The sequence below is a fragment of the Aplidium turbinatum genome, chromosome 1, assembly GCF_918807975.1.
Source record: "Aplidium turbinatum chromosome 1, kaAplTurb1.1, whole genome shotgun sequence".
Taxonomy (NCBI): domain Eukaryota; kingdom Metazoa; phylum Chordata; class Ascidiacea; order Aplousobranchia; family Polyclinidae; genus Aplidium; species Aplidium turbinatum.
In genome coordinates, this window is record NC_137472.1 from 4994813 (window position 1) to 5000812 (window position 6000).

Genomic DNA, 6000 nt, shown 5'->3' on the forward strand with positions numbered 1-6000 from the left:
TACAGTTACAGTTACTTCGCTCAAAAAGTAACTAGTTTCAGTTACAGTTACCGTTTTTTAAAAACTAACTAGTTACAGTTACTTTCAAAGAAAATGGTTGCATGTGAGTGCTGATCTACAACTACTCTTCTTTGCATGAAGTACAAGTTGAAAAATACATGATAGCCTAAACGGCAAAATGATACTTTGTTTGTAACTGTTGCCTAACTACAAAACAGCGACCACTCTTCTAGCTGTCCACATACTATAATGCTTCTAAGATTTCATAATCTAACCCCAAAACGTCCGTCTACCAAATATGATCCAATAAATAATTGAAAAAATGACATGCACAGGACCAGTGCCAGTCTTAAGGTATTTCGGGCCCTGTGCGGAATATGCTTTGCAGGCCCCAATGACAATTATCCAAATCATCCAATTCAGGGGGGGGTTGACGGCCGGCGGGAGAAGGCTGACGGCATGTGCACCGAAGGCGACCCCAGCGGCAGGGGGTCTGGGGGTCCTCCCGCAGAAAATTTTGAAAAATTACTTTGAATTTGGTGCATTTGGAGAGCATGTTCAACAAAAATGTGGGTATGAGTATTCCTGTAAAATGGTGCTGTCCGGTGGCATAGCAAAAGGATAAGATCATGCTTTGTTTGGCATTTTTCGGAAATAAAGCTGAGTCTCTATGTTTTCTGCATTTTCTAAATTGCGAGCCCCCTAATTTACGGGCCCTGTGCGATCGCACGGTTTGCACACTCCAAAGACCGGCACTGCACATGACATTCCGTGATAAGCAGTAGGGGGTGTCAATATTTTTATACGGGTAGTCTACGTATCTAAAATTAACGAAGAGGCACAACATCAATTTCTTTTCACCAACATTAGTATATATTTCAAAATGTTGATTGCTAAGTCCAGCTTGCTTTGGGTTCAAAATGTCCTTTCCAAGGGAGAGTAGTCTTTAAACAGCAGCACTGGAGGGGATAGGGGTATTGTATCGCAAGAACAAACGCCTCATGGCATCATTGGGGAATGCTACAGACGAAACCGCCTTTGTTGGGTTAGTGGGTTACGTTCGAGAAATTCATTTAAAATTTTTGCGGCACTCTCTTTCTTTTTTGTGTTTTCAAATAACGGAACAAAAAAGTCATCTGTTTCATGCCTGTCAACATCAGTGTCACGGTTGCTTGCTGCATCGTCGATGTTGAAATTGTTATGGTTCTGTAATAGGCAGGGATATCTAGAACAACGGGATTGCTGACTCTGTTTTGAAGTGGACAATAGGAGGGTTACTGCATCATTACTGCACAAACTAAAATGTGCATTTCTCAACATACAACCCATTTCTTGTTTTTAAAATGATGCTTGAAGATAAAATAATTTAATAAAAGCAAAAAAAAATTGAAAATGTGGCTGTTTTTCCCCAAACCGCCACCAAGTGGTGAAAAATACACAAATTTTAAACACAAATATTTTTAATACCACTTACTGGATTTGAATCAAATTTTAACAGAATGTTTATAAGTATCAAGACTGAAGCTCTATGGAAGGAAATGAAGATATCTTGAGAAAATAAAAAGTTATTTGAATTGTTGCATTTTTTCAAAAATTTTTGATCCTCGGACATGAAACAAATGGGTGCCGACAGCATTATGGACAAAATTTCCAAAATTCTTTGACCAGAGGCTTTGCATGTTTACTCTGTCTGATAGTGTTAAAAATTTGAAAACGATTGGCAAATAAATGAAAGAGATATTTGGGATTAAAATTTGGTACTTGGTCAAAAACCACATTTTACGAAAAACAACAATAAACATTTTCAACACCTTAAAGCCTCCTTTATCATAAGTAGACCCTTTTTTTGCCTCTGCTTGGGTTTGTAATTTTTTCTTAAGTGCTTTTAATGTTTTTCTCCTGGCCTTGGATGTGTCAAAGCTGCTTTTTCTTGATTTGTCAAGTCAAAACTTGTCGAGTATTTGGCAGATTTCTGAATATGCAGAGATTATGCCACTGTCTTGCTTTCCTAATTTTTTTTGCTGAAGTAGAAGGTTGGCAAAAAGGGCTTTGATCTTCTGTTGTTGGATGGATTTCTGGTGTTACATGAAAGGTTACACTTGTGTTACAGTAACAGTTCATCAAGTCTACCACCATTGTTAGACTTACAACCAACCTTATCCAACTTTCTTTGTTTAGCAATACCACGAAATTGAATTTTCTTACTTCTTTTCATGTTTTTTTTATTTCCTATTTTTGATGACTAAAACTTGCCCAAAAGTGATGCAATAATCAATTAAATATGAAAACTATAGCTGTGTTCAATACTCAATAGTCTTGGATGAGTAACAGCAAAAGTTTGCTTTAAATTGATGATCTTAAGTTATAGACAAGGTCAGCCATAAGTTGTTGCTATGGGCGTTGCTAGGGAAGATGCCTAGGAGTGCCCACTTTCAAGACCTTATTTTAGCTTCACAGCAGGGATATCTAGAAAAGGCGATTTCTCAACAGCGCAATTGACACGCGCTTTCGCCTTTTTCATTTTCGGGCGTTAACAGCGCTGACCCTTCTAGTGTCCATCGCTATATCGAAATTTGCAAAGTCAGCAATCCCGTTGTTCTAGATATCCCTGGTAATAGATTAACAATTTTGAGATGTAGAGCCGTCTTAATTTCCTCACCCTTGTAAAGCCAAGAAAGTCGGAATTGTGGGTGAAACGCAGCAGCTAGCTGGCAGTCGCTATCATCAAAGACATGGCCAAATCTGTTTTCCAAAGATTCCAACAATCGGGTAAGTAATGGCTGGCAGACAGCCATCTTGATGCTGTTTCGAAGTTCTTATAGTCTATTCCTCGTCATGCCCATTATATGCCTTCTCTTCTGATTGCAGAATGTCCAGAGATTGGCATATTGGTCGCATTACCAGTGGGGTTTGTTTCAGTCTCAGATACTTTAGACAGAAACTTATCCATTTCGACTTTCGACTACTGAGTACTGACTACCTCGTCTACCTGTGCTCAAAGCTATATAACCACAATCTACAAAAAAAAGAATCGCTTTACAAAAAAGGAGAACCTAAAATTTCTAAAAACAGACAACTTAGTGGGGGAACAAACAAAGGATTGTGGCATCACAGACATCAATCCTTATAGAACACTGCGAAATCCTATCTCGCAGTTTATGCGGACTCCTTTTTGTCGCTGGTACACCGCAAAATCCTACAGCTCCTTTCTGTACACAACCTCGCTTCTTGTCGCGAATGCCTATAATCTCTTCCAAACAAATATAATTTGACCACTACAAATAAACTGCCATAAACTTAAAAACAAACGACCAATTTTTGTTCGGGAAATCAAGTAACTGTAACTAGTATATAACTGTTGAAAAACGCTAAAATAGTAGCTAGTTACTGCTTATCAAAAAAAAGTAACGAAGTTACAGTTACTCAAAAAGTAACTAGTTATGTAACTAGTTACTTTTTTAACTAGTTACTGCCCACCTTTGTAAAGAACGTACCCCAGTATTACACGAGTTCCCCCAGAATTTCACGTGTTTTTAAGAGCCAATGTTTATGGGGGTTGCAATGTTTCTTACGTCACCGGATTTGTTTTTAACAATGGGAACTAATTCAGTTTTAAGACAAACATTTGGCACATACCCCTGAACAATTAAGGCACATATTAAAAAATGATGAAAGATATACACTGATAGGCCTACTGGAATCTGCATAAGCAATGTGCTCAGAAGATATTTTACCACAACCAACAGAGCAATTTAATGGTAATTTATGAAGCAAAGAAAAAACTGTGTCAGCAGAGGTCAGAAATTGGCTAGTATTGTGATAGTCATGTATATCATTTAAGTGAGATGAAACAAATTCTTCATTGACAACTTTTTTACCAGTCGAGTTTAGCAATTGATTAAAGTGACACATCTACATGTTCGAAATGTTTTTACTTCCAACAGCACTTCCGACAGAGGTAGGTAATGAACATCTTTGTGATCCAGACCGTCTAATTTTATCCCAAAATGTTTTAAACGAGGAGTCAGCATGAAATGCTTTGGCCATAGGTGTAGGAGAAGCATATTTTTAGGGGGTGCGAAAGAAATTCTGCCCAAATACTATAAATTGTGCCCGAAAAAAATTTTGCGATGAAATATGCTCCACCTCAAAACATGTCAGAATTTTTTGCACGTAGGCACAATTAATCTTGACTGCTGACTCCAATAAACATTAAAACACACTTATTTCATGTCTCAGTTTATCATTGAAACCCAGGAACAAACTCAAATACAACAACATCAAACCTGTAATTTTATTTTACAGCTTCAATCCTGCATCTATTAAAGTTACATTTGCCTTGCTGTGGTGCAGTAGCCAACATCTTCAAAAACATGTAACTTACTCCAATATTGCTACTACTATATGCATGTGAAACACCAAATCTGTAGAAAGATAGAACATAGATTGATAATAAAGCATAAATTACAGTTTCAAAAAATTACTGTGCTGTAGAGTGTAGAGTAGCCTATAGAACACAGTCTGAAACAGTTATTAATAGAGTCTAACTGGTCTGTGGTATGTTACCCTGCCATTTCTCACTACCTTCAAAGCATATGCCATAATGCTGGTGGTACTGCTATTTTGCATTCATCAAATGCTGGCATTTGCTCAACAATCTAACTTCTTAGGGTAATTTATTAAGAATCAACTTCGCTATAATAATAGCATCTTCAGCTAGCACATGTTAAAAAATAAACATTAAAAAATATGTAAAACAAACAAAGAATGCAAACTCTGATATCAACACCAATAAATGGTGTGTCAATAAGTGATGGTGTGTCAAAACAGACCACAGGAAAAGTAAGACTTCACTGCAAATAAACAATTAAATTTAAAAGAAATATTTGTTTCGTCCATTTCTTTGCCCAAACCCCAAATATATCTATAATATGATTAACATCCACTTTATTTGAAACAGCCCTTTCCAAATGCAAGAAAGCTAAATTTGACAGACGTGATTGGCCCATTGTTGATCGAAGATATGTCTTTAATCTTCGTAATCCAGAAAAAGACCTTTCAGCAGAACATGAAGTTGCAGGAACCGTAGCAAGAACTTAGGAAACTTTTGAAAAGTGGGGAAGAATTTTGTCTAAACCAATAGAAAATAAAAATTTTGAGCATTGTGCAGAAGTTTTGATATCACTGTTGCAAACAAGTTGATGAAATTGCTTACATTCTGCTTCAAGTAAATCTTGGTCAATAGAATAGAAATCTGATATTAGTTTTAAACATTGTTGAGAAGCATTATTTTTCAAAACTATTTCGGCAAGAGAAAGTATAACCTTTGAAGATTTATTGGAAAACCTTTCGAACAATTCTGCAGTAATTTTGTCAATTGCATCATAATAAATACTCACACGTGCTTTATCTAAGTCTGAAATATCACGTTCCATTTCTGTACTTTCATCACATAATGCCTGCATTCTTTTGGAAGGTTTTGACTGACGATGCAAAGAAATGTGTGAACATTGTTCACTGTAGTTTTGACATGTTTCAAATGATTTGCTGGCAGCATTCCAAATGTCAAAAAAATTTTCATCATTCCTATGGTCCTTCAGAGTAGAAATGGTAGCAAGGGCAGTTTGTTGGGCTGTTCCTACATCCATTTGCTTACCCTGGAGGTATGTTGCAAGTGAATTTGTAAAAGAAAATACAAACTTTAAAACTTCTAGACCTAAAAGAAACTGAAAATCGCAAATCGCTTTAAAAAGACCTCTGGCATCAACACAAGTTTTAGAATCTTTTTCGAAACTCAATTGTTTCAATGCTAACAAAATTCTTAGTATCTGACAATGGTGTAGATTGGTGTAGAGCGGTGGAAGTGACACAATAGTCAATCCAGCTACATGTCCCATGAGCATCACTGATGTAGGTAAATGATTCAGCAGGTAACAGGGCCAAGTCTGAAATAATCAGGTCCTGGTCTGCACAGAAGCTTTTGAACATGCTTCCAAACAT